Below are 15296 nucleotides of genomic sequence, written 5' to 3'. Positions count from 1 at the left end.
AGTATGGAGCAATTTGATTTCTTCTCGGATTATTGTGGAGAAAAACGACGCCAACGTATTTGGGATTTTAGTTTTCCAGTGCGATTATCTTTGTGGGGGCTGACCGTTATTCTGGCACCGCCAGTTAATGGGTTTTTGCCTAATTTCTTAGAGCTTAGTATGGAGCAATTTGATTTCTTCTCGGATTATTGTGGATCAAAACGATTCCAAGGTAGTTTGGATTTTAGTTTTCCGGTGCGATTAACTTTGTGGGGGCTGACCGTGATTCTGGCCCCGCCAGTTAATGGGTTTTAGCCTAAATTCTTGGAGCTTAGTATGGAGCAATTTGATTTCTTCTCGGATTATTGTGGAGCAAAAAGAGGCCAACGTATTTGGGATTTTAGTTTTCCAGTGCGAATAACTTTGTGGGGGCTGACCGTGATTCTGGCCCCGCCAGTTAATGGACTTTTGCCTAATTTCTTAGAGCTTAGTATGGAGCAATTCGATTTCTTCTCGGATTATTGTGGAGCAAAACGAGGCCAACGTATATGGGATTTTAGTTTTCCAGTGCGATTAACTTTGTGTGGGCTGACCGTGATTCTGGCCCCGCCAGTTAATGGGTTTTTGCCTAATTTCTTAGAGCTTAGTATGGAGCAATTTGATTTCTTCTCGGATTATTGTGGAGCAAAACGAGGCCAACGTATTTGGGATTTTAGTTTTCCGTTGCGATTAACTTTGTGGGGGCTGACCGTGATTCTGGCCCCGCCAGTTAATGGGTTATTGCCTAATTTCTTAGAGCAAAGTATGGAGCAATTTTATTTCTTCTCGGATTATTGTGGAGGAAAACGAGGCCAACGTATTTGGGATTTTAGTTTTCCGGTGCGATTAACTTTGTGGGGGCTGACTGTGATTCTGGCCCCGCCAGTTAATGGGTTTTTGCCTAATTTCTTAGAGCTTAGAATGGAGCAATTTGATTTCTTCTCGGATTATTGTGGAGCAAAACGAGGCCAACGTATTTGGGATTTTAGTTTTCCAGTGAGATTAACTTTGTGGGGGCTGACAGTGATTCTGGCCCCGCTAGTTAATGGTTTTTTGCCTAATTTCTTAGATCTAAGTATGGAGCAATTTGATTTCTTCTCGGATTATTGTGGATAAAAACGAGGCCAACGTATTTGGGATTTTAGTTTTCCAGTGCGATTAACTTTGTGGGGGCTGACCGTTATTCTGGCCCCGCCAGTTAATGGGTTTTTGCCTAATTTCTTAGAGCTTAGTATGGAGCAATTTGATTTCTTCTCGGATTATTGTGGAGCAAAACGAGGCCAACGTATTTGGGATTTTAGTTTTCCGTTGCGATTAGCTTTGTGGGGGCTGACCGTGATTCTGGCCCCGCCAGTTAATGGGTTATTGTTTTATTTCTTAGAGCTAAAAATGGAGCAATTTGATTTCTTCTCGGATTATTGTGGAGAAAATCGAGGCCAACGTATTTGGGATTTTAGTTTTCCAGTGCGATTAACTTTGTGTGGGCTGACCGCAATTCTGGCCCCGCCAGTTAATGGGTTTTTGCCTAATTTCTAAGAGCTTAGTATGGAGCAATTTGATTTATTCTCGGATTATTGTGGAGCAAAACGAGGACAACGTATTTGGGATTTTAGTTTTCCGTGGCGATTATTTTTGTGGGGGCTGACCGTGATTCTGGCCCCGCCAGTTAATGGGTTATTGCCTAATTTCTTAGAGCAAAGTATGGAGCAATTTTATTTCTTCTCGGATTATTGTGGAGGAAAACGAGGCCAACGTATTTGGGATTTTAGTTTTCCGGTGCGATTAACTTTGTGGGGGCTGACCGTGATTCTGGCCCCGCCAGTTAATGGGTTTTTGCCTAATTTCTTAGAGCTTAGTATGGAGAAATTTGATTTCTTCTTGTATTATTGTGGAGCAGAACGAGGCCAACGTATTTGGGATTTTAGTTTTCCAGTGCGATTAACTTTGTGGGGGCTGACCGTTATTCTGGCCCCGCCAGTTAATGGGTTTTTGCCTAATTTCTTAGAGCTTAGTATGGAGCAATTTGATTTCTTCTCGGATTATTGTGGAGCAAAACGAGGCCAACTTATTTGGGATTTTAGTTTTCCAGTGCGATTATCTTTGTGGGGGCTGACCGTTATTCTGGCACCGCCAGTTAATAAGTTTTTGCCTAATTTCTTAGAGCTTAGTATGGAGCAATTTGATTTCTTCTCGGATTATTGTGGATCAAAACGATTCCAAGGTAGTTTGGAATTTAGTTTTCCGGTGCGATTAACTTTGTGGGGGCTGACCGTGATTCTGGCCCCGCCAGTTAATGGGTTTTAGCCTAATTTCTTGGAGCTTAGTATGGAGCAATTTGATTTCTTCTCGGATTATTGTGGAGCAAAAAGAGGCCAACGTATTTGGGATTTTAGTTTTCCAGTGCGAATAACTTTGTGGGGGCTGACCGTGATTCTGGCCCCGCCAGTTAATGGACTTTTGCCTAATTTCTTAGAGCTTAGTATGGAGCAATTCGATTTCTTCTCGGATTATTGTGGAGCAAAACGAGGCCAACGTATATGGGATTTTAGTTTTCCAGTGCGATTAACTTTGTGGGGGCTGACCGTTATTCTGGCCCCGCCAGTTAATGGGTTTTTGCCTAATTTCTTAGAGCTTAGTATGGAGCAATTTGATTTCTTCTCGGATTATTGTGGAGCAAAACGAGGCCAACGTATTTGGGATTTTAGTTTTCCGTTGCGATTAACTTTGTGGGGGCTGACCGTGATTCTGGCCCCGCCAGTTAATGGGTTATTGCCTAATTTCTTAGAGCAAAGTATGGAGCAATTTTATTTCTTCTCGGATTATTGTGGAGGAAAACGAGGCCAACGTATTTGGGATTTTAGTTTTCCGGTGCGATTAACTTTGTGGGGGCTGACCGTGATTCTGGCCCCGCCAGTTAATGGGTTTTTGCCTAATTTCTTAGAGCTTAGTATGGAGCAATTTGATTTCTTCTCGGATTATTGTGGATCAAAACGATTCCAAGGTAGTTTGAATTTTAGTTTTCCGGTGCGATTAACTTTGTGGGGGCTGACCGTGATTCTGGCCCCGCCAGTTAATGGGTTTTTGCCTAATTTCTTAGAGCTTATTATGGAGCAATTTGATTTCTTCTCGGATTATTGTGGAGCAAAAAGAGGCCAACGTATTTGGGATTTAATTTTCCAGTGCGATTAACTTTGTGGGGGCTGACCGTGATTCTGGCCCCGCCAGTTAATGGACTTTTGCCTAATTTCTTAGAGCTTAGTATGGAGCAATTAGATTTCTTCTCGGATTATTGTGGAGCAAAACGAGGCCAACGTATATGGGATTTTAGTTTTCCAGTGCGATTAACTTTGTGTGGGCTGACCGCAATTCTGGCCCCGCCAGTTAATGGGTTTTTGCCTAATTTCTAAGAGCTTAGTATGGAGCAATTTGATTTCTTCTCGGATTATTGTGGAGCAAAACGAGGACAACGTATTTGGGATTTTAGTTTTCCGTTGCGATTAACTTTGTGGGGGCTGACCGTGATTCTGGCCCCGCCAGTTAATGGGTTATTGCCTAATTTCTTAGAGCAAAGTATGGAGCAATTTTATTTCTTCTCGGATTATTGTGGAGGAAAACGAGGCCAACGTATTTGGGATTTTAGTTTTCCGGTGCGATTAACTTTGTGGGGGCTGACCGTGATTCTGGCCCCGCCAGTTAATGGGTTTTTGCCTAATTTCTTAGAGCTTAGTATGGAGCAATTGGATTTCTTCTCGGATTATTGTGGATCAAAACGAGGCCAACGTATTTGGGATTTTAGTTTTCCGTTGCGATTAGCTTTGTGGGGCTGACCGTGATTCTGGCCCCGCCAGTTAATGGGTTATTGTTTTATTTCTTAGAGCTAACTATGGAGCAATTTGATTTCTTCTCGGATTATTGTGGAGAAAAACGACGCCAACGTATTTGGGATTTTAGTTTTCCAGTGCGATTATCTTTGTGGGGGCTGACCGTTATTCTGGCACCGCCAGTTAATAAGTTTTTGCCTAATTTCTTAGAGCTTAGTATGGAGCAATTTGATTTCTTCTCGGATTATTGTGGATCAAAACGATTCCAAGGTAGTTTGGATTTTAGTTTTCCGGTGCGATTAACTTTGTGGGGGCTGACCGTGATTCTGGCCCCGCCAGTTAATGGGTTTTAGCCTAATTTCTTGGAGCTTAGTATGGAGCAATTTGATTTCTTCTCGGATTATTGTGGAGCAAAAAGAGGCCAACGTATTTGGGATTTTAGTTTTCCAGTGCGAATAACTTTGTGGGGGCTGACCGTGATTCTGGCCCCGCCAGTTAATGGACTTTTGCCTAATTTCTTAGAGCTTAGTATGGAGCAATTCGATTTCTTCTCGGATTATTGTGGAGCAAAACGAGGCCAACGTATATGGGATTTTAGTTTTCCAGTGCGATTAACTTTGTGGGGGCTGACCGTTATTCTGGCCCCGCCAGTTAATGGGTTTTTGCCTAATTTCTTAGAGCTTAGTATGGAGCAATATGATTTCTTCTCGGATTATTGTGGAGCAAAACGAGGCCAACGTATTTGGGATTTTAGTTTTCCGTTGCGATTAACTTTGTGGGGGCTGACCGTGATTCTGGCCCCGCCAGTTAATGGGTTATTGCCTAATTTCTTAGAGCAAAGTATGGAGCAATTTTATTTCTTCTCGGATTATTGTGGAGGAAAACGAGGCCAACGTATTTGGGATTTTAGTTTTCCGGTGCGATTAACTTTGTGGGGGCTGACCGTGATTCTGGCCCCGCCAGTTAATGGGTTTTTGCCTAATTTCTTAGAGCTTAGTATGGAGCAATTTGATTTCTTCTCGGATTATTGTGGAGCAAAACGAGGCCAACGTATTTGGGATTTTAGTTTTCCAGTGAGATTAACTTTGTGGGGGCTGACCGTGATTCTGGCCCCGCTAGTTAATGGGTTTTTGCCTAATTTCTTAGATCTAAGTATGGAGCAATTTGATTTCTTCTCGGATTATTGTGGAGAAAAACGAGGCCAACGTATTTGGGATTTTAGTTTTCCAGTGCGATTAACTTTGTGGGGGCTGACCGTTATTCTGGCCCCGCCAGTTAATGGGTTTTTGCCTAATTTCTTAGAGCTTAGTATGGAGCAATTTGATTTCTTCTCGGATTATTGTGGAGCAAAACGAGGCCAACGTATTTGGGATTTTAGTTTTCCGTTGCGATTAGCTTTGTGGGGGCTGACCGTGATTCTTGCCCCGCCAGTTAATGGGTTATTGTTTTATTTCTTAGAGCTAAGTATGGAGCAATTTGATTTCTTCTCGGATTATTGTGGAGAAAATCGAGGCCAACGTATTTGGGATTTTAGTTTTCCAGTGCGATTAACTTTGTGAGGGCTGACCGTTATTCTGGCACCGCCAGTTAATGGGTTTTTGCCAACTTTCTTAGAGCTTAGTATGGAGCAATATGATTTCTTCTCGGATTATTGTGGATCAAAACGATTCCAAGGTAGTTTGGATTTTAGTTTTCCGGTGCGATTAACTTTGTGGGGGTTGACCGTGATTCCGGCCCCGCCAGTTAATGGGTTTTTGAATAATTTCTTAGAGCTAAATATGGAGCAATTTGATTTCTTCTCGGATTATTGTGGAGCAAAACGAGGCCAACGTATTTGGGATTTTAGTTTTCCGGTGCGATAAACTTTTTGGGGGCTGACCGTGATTCTGGCCCCGCCAGTTAATGGGTTTTTGCCTAATTTCTTAGAGCTTAGTATGGATCAATTTGATTTCTTCTCGGATTATTGTGGAGCAAAACGAGGCCAACGTATTTGGGATTTTAGTTTTCCAGTGCGATTAATTTTCTGGGGGCTGACCGTGATTCTGGCCCCGCCAGTTAATGGGTTATTGCCTAATTTCTTAGAGCTAAGTATGGATCAATTTGATTTCTTCTCGGATTATTGTGGAGAAAAACGAGGCCAACGTATTTGGGATTTTAGTTTTCCAGTGCGATTTACTTTGTTGGGGCTGACCGTTATTCTGGCCCCGCCAGTTAATGGGTTTTTGCCTAATTTCTTAGAGCTTAGTATGGAGCAATTTGATTTCTTCTCGGATTATTGTGGATCAAAACGATTCCAAGGTAGTTTGAATTTTAGTTTTCCGGTGCGATTAACTTTGTGGGGGCTGACCGTGATTCTGGCCCCGCCAGTTAATGGGTTTTTGCCTAATTTCTTAGAGCTTATTATGGAGCAATTTGATTTCTTCTCGGATTATTGTGGAGCAAAAAGAGGCCAACGTATTTGGGATTTAATTTTCCAGTGCGATTAACTTTGTGGGGGCTGACCGTGATTCTGGCCCCGCCAGTTAATGGACTTTTGCCTAATTTCTTAGAGCTTAGTATGGAGCAATTCGATTTCTTCTCGGATTATTATGGAGCAAAACGAGGCCAACGTATATGGGATTTTAGTTTTCCAGTGCGATTAACTTTGTGTGGGCTGACCGCAATTCTGGCCCCGCCAGTTAATGGGTTTTTGCCTAATTTCTAAGAGCTTAGTATGGAGCAATTTGATTTCTTCTCGGATTATTGTGGAGCAAAACGAGGACAACGTATTTGGGATTTTAGTTTTCCGTTGCGATTAACTTTGTGGGGGCTGACCGTGATTCTGGCCCCGCCAGTTAATGGGTTATTGCCTAATTTCTTAGAGCAAAGTATGGAGCAATTTTATTTCTTCTCGGATTATTGTGGAGGAAAACGAGGCCAACGTATTTGGGATTTTAGTTTTCCGTTGCGATTAGCTTTGTGGGGGCTGACCGTGATTCTGGCCCCGCCAGTTAATGGGTTATTGTTTTATTTCTTAGAGCTAAGTATGGAGCAATTTGATTTCTTCTCGGATTATTGTGGAGAAAAACGACGCCAACGTATTTGGGATTTTAGTTTTCCAGTGCGATTATCTTTGTGGGGGCTGACCGTTATTCTGGCACCGCCAGTTAATGGGTTTTTGCCTAATTTCTTAGAGCTTAGTATGGAGCAATTTGATTTCTTCTCGGATTATTGTGGATCAAAACGATTCCAAGGTAGTTTGGATTTTAGTTTTCCGGTGCGATTAACTTTGTGGGGGCTGACCGTGATTCTGGCCCCGCCAGTTAATGGGTTTTAGCCTAAATTCTTGGAGCTTAGTATGGAGCAATTTGATTTCTTCTCGGATTATTGTGGAGCAAAAAGAGGCCAACGTATTTGGGATTTTAGTTTTCCAGTGCGAATAACTTTGTGGGGGCTGACCGTGATTCTGGCCCCGCCAGTTAATGGACTTTTGCCTAATTTCTTAGAGCTTAGTATGGAGCAATTCGATTTCTTCTCGGATTATTGTGGAGCAAAACGAGGCCAACGTATATGGGATTTTAGTTTTCCAGTGCGATTAACTTTGTGTGGGCTGACCGTGATTCTGGCCCCGCCAGTTAATGGGTTTTTGCCTAATTTCTTAGAGCTTAGTATGGAGCAATTTGATTTCTTCTCGGATTATTGTGGAGCAAAACGAGGCCAACGTATTTGGGATTTTAGTTTTCCGTTGCGATTAACTTTGTGGGGGCTGACCGTGATTCTGGCCCCGCCAGTTAATGGGTTATTGCCTAATTTCTTAGAGCAAAGTATGGAGCAATTTTATTTCTTCTCGGATTATTGTGGAGGAAAACGAGGCCAACGTATTTGGGATTTTAGTTTTCCGGTGCGATTAACTTTGTGGGGGCTGACTGTGATTCTGGCCCCGCCAGTTAATGGGTTTTTGCCTAATTTCTTAGAGCTTAGAATGGAGCAATTTGATTTCTTCTCGGATTATTGTGGAGCAAAACGAGGCCAACGTATTTGGGATTTTAGTTTTCCAGTGAGATTAACTTTGTGGGGGCTGACAGTGATTCTGGCCCCGCTAGTTAATGGTTTTTTGCCTAATTTCTTAGATCTAAGTATGGAGCAATTTGATTTCTTCTCGGATTATTGTGGAGAAAAACGAGGCCAACGTATTTGGGATTTTAGTTTTCCAGTGCGATTAACTTTGTGGGGGCTGACCGTTATTCTGGCCCCGCCAGTTAATGGGTTTTTGCCTAATTTCTTAGAGCTTAGTATGGAGCAATTTGATTTCTTCTCGGATTATTGTGGAGCAAAACGAGGCCAACGTATTTGGGATTTTACTTTTCCGTTGCGATTAGCTTTGTGGGGGCTGACCGTGATTCTGGCCCCGCCAGTTAATGGGTTATTGTTTTATTTCTTAGAGCTAAAAATGGAGCAATTTGATTTCTTCTCGGATTATTGTGGAGAAAATCGAGGCCAACGTATTTGGGATTTTAGTTTTCCAGTGCGATTAACTTTGTGTGGGCTGACCGCAATTCTGGCCCCGCCAGTTAATGGGTTTTTGCCTAATTTCTAAGAGCTTAGTATGGAGCAATTTGATTTATTCTCGGATTATTGTGGAGCAAAACGAGGACAACGTATTTGGGATTTTAGTTTTCCGTGGCGATTATTTTTGTGGGGGCTGACCGTGATTCTGGCCCCGCCAGTTAATGGGTTATTGCCTAATTTCTTAGAGCAAAGTATGGAGCAATTTTATTTCTTCTCGGATTATTGTGGAGGAAAACGAGGCCAACGTATTTGGGATTTTAGTTTTCCGGTGCGATTAACTTTGTGGGGGCTGACCGTGATTCTGGCCCCGCCAGTTAATGGGTTTTTGCCTAATTTCTTAGAGCTTAGTATGGAGAAATTTGATTTCTTCTTGTATTATTGTGGAGCAGAACGAGGCCAACGTATTTGGGATTTTAGTTTTCCAGTGCGATTAACTTTGTGGGGGCTGACCGTTATTCTGGCCCCGCCAGTTAATGGGTTTTTGCCTAATTTCTTAGAGCTTAGTATGGAGCAATTTGATTTCTTCTCGGATTATTGTGGAGCAAAACGAGGCCAACTTATTTGGGATTTTAGTTTTCCAGTGCGATTATCTTTGTGGGGGCTGACCGTTATTCTGGCACCGCCAGTTAATAAGTTTTTGCCTAATTTCTTAGAGCTTAGTATGGAGCAATTTGATTTCTTCTCGGATTATTGTGGATCAAAACGATTCCAAGGTAGTTTGGAATTTAGTTTTCCGGTGCGATTAACTTTGTGGGGGCTGACCGTGATTCTGGCCCCGCCAGTTAATGGGTTTTAGCCTAATTTCTTGGAGCTTAGTATGGAGCAATTTGATTTCTTCTCGGATTATTGTGGAGCAAAAAGAGGCCAACGTATTTGGGATTTTAGTTTTCCAGTGCGAATAACTTTGTGGGGGCTGACCGTGATTCTGGCCCCGCCAGTTAATGGACTTTTGCCTAATTTCTTAGAGCTTAGTATGGAGCAATTCGATTTCTTCTCGGATTATTGTGGAGCAAAACGAGGCCAACGTATTTGGGATTTTAGTTTTCCGTTGCGATTAACTTTGTGGGGGCTGACCGTGATTCTGGCCCCGCCAGTTAATGGGTTATTGCCTAATTTCTTAGAGCAAAGTATGGAGCAATTTTATTTCTTCTCGGATTATTGTGGAGGAAAACGAGGCCAACGTATTTGGGATTTTAGTTTTCCGGTGCGATTAACTTTGTGGGGGCTGACCGTGATTCTGGCCCCGCCAGTTAATGGGTTTTTGCCTAATTTCTTAGAGCTTAGTATGGAGCAATTTGATTTCTTCTCGGATTATTGTGGAGCAAAACGAGGCCAACGTATTTGGGATTTTAGTTTTCCAGTGAGATTAACTTTGTGGGGGCTGACCGTGATTCTGGCCCCGCTAGTTAATGGGTTTTTGCCTAATTTCTTAGATCTAAGTATGGAGCAATTTGATTTCTTCTCGGATTATTGTGGAGAAAAACGAGGCCAACGTATTTGGGATTTTAGTTTTCCAGTGCGATTAACTTTGTGGGGGCTGACCGTTATTCTGGCCCCGCCAGTTAATTTGTTTTTGCCTAATTTCTTAGAGCTTAGTATGGAGCAATTTGATTTCTTCTCGGATTATTGTGGATCAAAACGAGGCCAACGTATTTGGGATTTTAGTTTTCCGTTGCGATTAGCTTTGTGGGGGCTGACCGTGATTCTGGCCCCGCCAGTTAATGGGTTATTGTTTTATTTCTTAGAGCTAAGTATGGAGCAATTTGATTTCTTCTCGGATTATTGTGGAGAAAATCGAGGCCAACGTATCTGGGATTTTAGTTTTCCAGTGCGATTAACTTTGTGAGGGCTGACCGTTATTCTGGCACCGCCAGTTAATGGGTTTTTGCCAACTTTCTTAGAGCTTAGTATGGAGCAATATGATTTCTTCTCGGATTATTGTGGATCAAAACGATTCCAAGGTAGTTTGGATTTTAGTTTTCCGGTGCGATTAACTTTGTGGGGGTTGACCGTGATTCCGGCCCCGCCAGTTAATGGGTTTTTGAATAATTTCTTAGAGCTAAATATGGAGCAATTTGATTTCTTCTCGGATTATTGTGGAGCAAAACGAGGCCAACGTATTTGGGATTTTAGTTTTCCGGTGCGATAAACTTTTTGGGGGCTGACCGTGATTCTGGCCCCGCCAGTTAATGGGTTTTTGCCTAATTTCTTAGAGCTTAGTATGGATCAATTTGATTTCTTCTCGGATTATTGTGGAGCAAAACGAGGCCAACGTATTTGGGATTTTAGTTTTTCAGTGCGATTAACTTTCTGGGGGCTGACCGTGATTCTGGCCCCGCCAGTTAATGGGTTATTGCCTAATTTCTTAGAGCTAAGTATGGAGCAATTTGATTTCTTCTCGGATTATTGTGGAGAAAAACGAGGCCAACGTATTTGGGATTTTAGTTTTCCAGTGCGATTAACTTTGTTGGGGCTGACCGTTATTCTGGCCCCGCCAGTAAATGGGTTTTTGCCTAATTTCTTAGAGCTTAGTATGGAGCAATTTAATTTCTTCTCGGATTATTGTGGAGCAAAACGAGGCCAACGTATTTGGGATTTTAGTTTTCCGTTGCGATTAACTTTGTGGGGGCTGACCGTTATTCTGGCACCGCCAGTTAATGGGTTTTTGCCTAATTTCTTAGAGCTTAGTATGGAGCAATTTGATTTCTTCTCGGATTATTGTGGATCAAAACGATTCCAAGGTAGTTTGAATTTTAGTTTTCCGGTGCGATTAACTTTGTGGGGGCTGACCGTGATTCTGGCCCCGCCAGTTAATGGGTTTTTGCCTAATTTCTTAGAGCTTATTATGGAGCAATTTGATTTCTTCTCGGATTATTGTGGAGCAAAAAGAGGCCAACGTATTTGGGATTTAATTTTCCAGTGCGATTAACTTTGTGGGGGCTGACCGTGATTCTGGCCCCGCCAGTTAATGGACTTTTGCCTAATTTCTTAGAGCTTAGTATGGAGCAATTCGATTTCTTCTCGGATTATTATGGAGCAAAACGAGGCCAACGTATATGGGATTTTAGTTTTCCAGTGCGATTAACTTTGTGTGGGCTGACCGCAATTCTGGCCCCGCCAGTTAATGGGTTTTTGCCTAATTTCTTAGAGCTTATTATGGAGCAATTTGATTTCTTCTCGGATTATTGTGGAGCAAAAAGAGGCCAACGTATTTGGGATTTAATTTTCCAGTGCGATTAACTTTGTGGGGGCTGACCGTGATTCTGGCCCCGCCAGTTAATGGACTTTTGCCTAATTTCTTAGAGCTTAGTATGGAGCAATTCGATTTCTTCTCGGATTATTGTGGAGCAAAACGAGGCCAACGTATATGGGATTTTAGTTTTCCGGTGCGATTAACTTTGTGGGGGTTGACCGTGATTCCGGCCCCGCCAGTTAATGGGTTTTTGAATAATTTCTTAGAGCTAAATATGGAGCAATTTGATTTCTTCTCGGATTATTGTGGAGCAAAACGAGGCCAACGTATTTGGGATTTTAGTTTTCCGGTGCGATAAACTTTTTGGGGGCTGACCGTGATTCTGGCCCCGCCAGTTAATGGGTTTTTGCCTAATTTCTTAGAGCTTAGTATGGATCAATTTGATTTCTTCTCGGATTATTGTGGAGCAAAACAAGGCCAACGTATTTGGGATTTTAGTTTTCCAGTGCGATTAACTTTCTGGGGGCTGACCGTGATTCTGGCCCCGCCAGTTAATGGGTTATTGCCTAATTTCTTAGAGCTAAGTATGGAGCAATTTGATTTCTTCTCGGATTATTGTGGAGAAAAACGAGGCCAACGTATTTGGGATTTTAGTTTTCCAGTGCGATTAACTTTGTTGGGGCTGACCGTTATTCTGGCCCCGCCAGTTAATGGGTTTTTGCCTAATTTCTTAGAGCTTAGTATGGAGCAATTTAATTTCTTCTCGGATTATTGTGGAGCAAAACGAGGCCAACGTATTTGGGATTTTAGTTTTCCGTTGCGATTAACTTTGTGGGGGCTGACCGTTATTCTGGCACCGCCAGTTAATGGGTTTTTGCCTAATTTCTTAGAGCTTAGTATGGAGCAATTTGATTTCTTCTCGGATTATTGTGGATCAAAACGATTCCAAGGTAGTTTGAATTTTAGTTTTCCGGTGCGATTAACTTTGTGGGGGCTGACCGTGATTCTGGCCCCGCCAGTTAATGGGTTTTTGCCTAATTTCTTAGAGCTTATTATGGAGCAATTTGATTTCTTCTCGGATTATTGTGGAGCAAAAAGAGGCCAACGTATTTGGGATTTAATTTTCCAGTGCGATTAACTTTGTGGGGGCTGACCGTGATTCTGGCCCCGCCAGTTAATGGACTTTTGCCTAATTTCTAAGAGCTTAGTATGGAGCAATTCGATTTCTTCTCGGATTATTATGGAGCAAAACGAGGCCAACGTATATGGGATTTTAGTTTTCCAGTGCGATTAACTTTGTGTGGGCTGACCGCAATTCTGGCCCCGCCAGTTAATGGGTTTTTGCCTAATTTCTAAGAGCTTAGTATGGAGCAATTTGATTTCTTCTCGGATTATTGTGGAGCAAAACGAGGACAACGTATTTGGGATTTTAGTTTTCCGTTGCGATTAACTTTGTGGGGGCTGACCGTGATTCTGGCCCCGCCAGTTAATGGGTTATTGCCTAATTTCTTAGAGCAAAGTATGGAGCAATTTTATTTCTTCTCGGATTATTGTGGAGGAAAACGAGGCCAACGTATTTGGGATTTTAGTTTTCCGTTGCGATTAGCTTTGTGGGGGCTGACCGTGATTCTGGCCCCGCCAGTTAATGGGTTATTGTTTTATTTCTTAGAGCTAAGTATGGAGCAATTTGATTTCTTCTCGGATTATTGTGGAGAAAAACGACGCCAACGTATTTGGGATTTTAGTTTTCCATTGCGATTATCTTTGTGGGGGCTGACCGTTATTCTGGCACCGCCAGTTAATGGGTTTTTGCCTAATTTCTTAGAGCTTAGTATGAAGCAATTTGATTTCTTCTCGGATTATTGTGGATCAAAATGATTCCAAGGTAGTTTGGATTTTAGTTTTCCGGTGCGATTAACTTTGTGGGGGCTGACCGTGATTCTGGCCCCGCCAGTTAATGGGTTTTAGCCTAATTTCTTGGAGCTTAGTATGGAGCAATTTGATTTCTTCTCGGATTATTGTGGAGCAAAAAGAGGCCAACGTATTTGGGATTTTAGTTTTCCAGTGCGAATAACTTTGTGGGGGCTGACCGTGATTCTGGCCCCGCCAGTTAATGGACTTTTGCCTAATTTCTTAGAGCTTAGTATGGAGCAATTCGATTTCTTCTCGGATTATTGTGGAGCAAAACGAGGCCAACGTATATGGGATTTTAGTTTTCCAGTGCGATTAACTTTGTGTGGGCTGACCGTGATTCTGGCCCCGCCAGTTAATGGGTTTTTGCCTAATTTCTTAGAGCTTAGTATGGAGCAATTTGATTTCTTCTCGGATTATTGTGGAGCAAAACGAGGCCAACGTATTTGGGATTTTAGTTTTCCGTTGCGATTAACTTTGTGGGGGCTGACCGTGATTCTAGCCCCGCCAGTTAATGGGTTATTGCCTAATTTCTTAGAGCAAAGTATGGAGCAATTTTATTTCTTCTCGGATTATTGTGGAGGAAAACGAGGCCAACGTATTTGGGATTTTAGTTTTCCGGTGCGATTAACTTTGTGGGGGCTGACCGTGATTCTGGCCCCGCCAGTTAATGGGTTTTTGCCTAATTTCTTAGAGCTTAGTATGGAGCAATTTGATTTCTTCTCGGATTATTGTGGAGCAAAACGAGGCCAACGTATTTGGGATTTTAGTTTTCCAGTGAGATTAACTTTGTGGGGGCTGACAGTGATTCTGGCCCCGCTAGTTAATGGGTTTTTGCCTAATTTCTTAGATCTAAGTATGGAGCAATTTGTTTTCTTCTCGGATTATTGTGGAGAAAAACGAGGCCAACGTATTTGGGATTTTAGTTTTCCAGTGCGATTAACTTTGTGGGGGCTGACCGTTATTCTGGCCCCGCCAGTTAATGGGTTTTTGCCTAATTTCTTAGAGCTTAGTATGGAGCAATTTGATTTCTTCTCGGATTATTGTGGAGCAAAACGAGGCCAACGTATTTGGGATTTTAGTTTTCCGTTGCGATTAGCTTTGTGGGGGCTGACCGTGATTCTGGCCCCGCCAGTTAATGGGTTATTGTTTTATTTCTTAGAGCTAAGTATGGAGCAATTTGATTTCTTCTCGGATTATTGTGGAGAAAATCGAGGCCAACGTATTTGGGATTTTAGTTTTCCAGTGCGATTAACTTTGTGAGGGCTGACCGTTATTCTGGCACCGCCAGTTAATGGGTTTTTGCCTAATTTCTTAGAGCTTAGTATGGAGCAATTCGATTTCTTCTCGGATTATTGTGGAGCAAAACGAGGCCAACGTATATGGGATTATAGTTTTTTAGTGCGATTAACTTTGTGGGGGCTGACCGTTATTCTGGCCCCGCCAATTAATGGGTTTTTGCTTAATTTCTTAGAGCTTAGTATGGAGCAATTTGATTTCTTCTCGGAATATTGTGGAGCAAAACGAGGCCAACGTATTTGGGATTTTAGTTTTCCGTTGCGATTAACTTTGTATGGGCTGACCGTGATTCTGGCCCCGCCAGTTAATGGGTTATTGCCTAATTTCTTAGAGCAAAGTATGGAGCAATTTTATTTCTTCTCGGATTATTGTGGAGGAAAACGAGGCCAACGTATTTGGGATTTTAGTTTTCCGGTGCGATTAACTTTGTGGGGGCTGACCGTGATTCTGGCCCCGCCAGTTAATGGGTTTTTGCCTAATTTCTTAGAGCTTAGTATGGAGCAATT

The sequence above is a fragment of the Leiobunum rupestre genome, chromosome 4 (genome assembly GCF_980474605.1).
Source record: "Leiobunum rupestre chromosome 4, qqLeiRupe1.1.hap1, whole genome shotgun sequence".
Classification (NCBI taxonomy): domain Eukaryota; kingdom Metazoa; phylum Arthropoda; class Arachnida; order Opiliones; family Sclerosomatidae; genus Leiobunum; species Leiobunum rupestre.
Note: the sequence above shows the minus strand (reverse complement) of the source record.